Genomic DNA, 943 nt, shown 5'->3' with positions numbered 1-943 from the left:
GAATAGGGAAGCACCAGATAATGCGTTTCGCTCCTTACAAGCACATAAAAGGGAGATTTGGAGAATTGTTGGGGATTGTGGGAAGCAGAAGAACATTCGTGGTTTCTAAGAAGAGGTGTTCGTAGTTGCTATGCCAAGGGTTCAGGATGCTGCTGCTGCTGGTGGTGACGCGAATGTGTTACATCCCCAACTCCCCATTTCCCCGTAGAGTCAAAGGAGAAGCCTAGACCCCGACAACTCAGAGGAAAAGCGAAGGTGGAGGCACTGGGCATCGGACCCAGGGCCTCTTGCATGCTAAGCACGCGCTCTGCCACTGAGCTATGCCCCCTCCCTGCGTATCACATGGAAGAAGGATTTCCTTAAAGGGTCTGAAACGTTCAAATTCTGCATGTCTTTTTCTTCCTGGCACTTTTTTGGACATAGTTCTGAAGTAAGGAACAAGCGCAGCATGTGTGACGCGTGAACCAGCAGAACCACCTAGAAAGCGCATCTGGCGGAGCCTCGGGCCCGGCCTGAGGGACGCTCCACGCGCAGGTTCCCACAGCCGGGCGCTGCTTCTGGACTGCGGAGCTCTGCACTCCCAGGCGTTAGCGCTGAGGTAAGGGATGGAGGCAGGTGATTTTCGGGGTCTCTCCGTGTGGAGGCAAGAAACCTTCACGCACAGCCTGCAGGTCAGCAGGACTTGAAATGTCCGAGGAGCAGAAACGTGTAGTTCGGGTCACAGTCGTCACCTCCTCCTCGGGATCCTCTGGGTATGTCCACTTAGCCCACTGGAGTTTCTCAGGCCGATTCTGGGAGAAAAATAACTGCACAGGGTGCTTCGTGTGTAAGAGGTCCCGGGTTCAGGCCCCGCGGCTTCCTTCTCTTTTTGTCTTTTACTAGCCCTGCCCTCGCTCCATTTCTCTCCTCTTTCCTGCTCACTCGTAAACGGGTCCAGTGGATG

At 54.5% G+C, this 943-nt stretch overlaps 1 non-coding gene across 1 annotated transcript; it reads right to left on the bottom strand.

Annotated features, from left to right (window-relative positions):
• Positions 1-256: 256 nt before the first annotated feature.
• On the bottom strand, positions 257-328 carry TRNAA-AGC (transfer RNA alanine (anticodon AGC)). The gene has a single exon. It is a non-coding gene; the product is annotated as a tRNA-Ala (tRNA).
• Positions 329-943: the final 615 nt, after the last annotated feature.

This window comes from Dasypus novemcinctus, chromosome 22, assembly GCF_030445035.2.
Source record: "Dasypus novemcinctus isolate mDasNov1 chromosome 22, mDasNov1.1.hap2, whole genome shotgun sequence".
NCBI lineage: Eukaryota > Metazoa > Chordata > Mammalia > Cingulata > Dasypodidae > Dasypus > Dasypus novemcinctus.
This window is presented reverse-complemented; position numbering and strand designations above follow the sequence as displayed.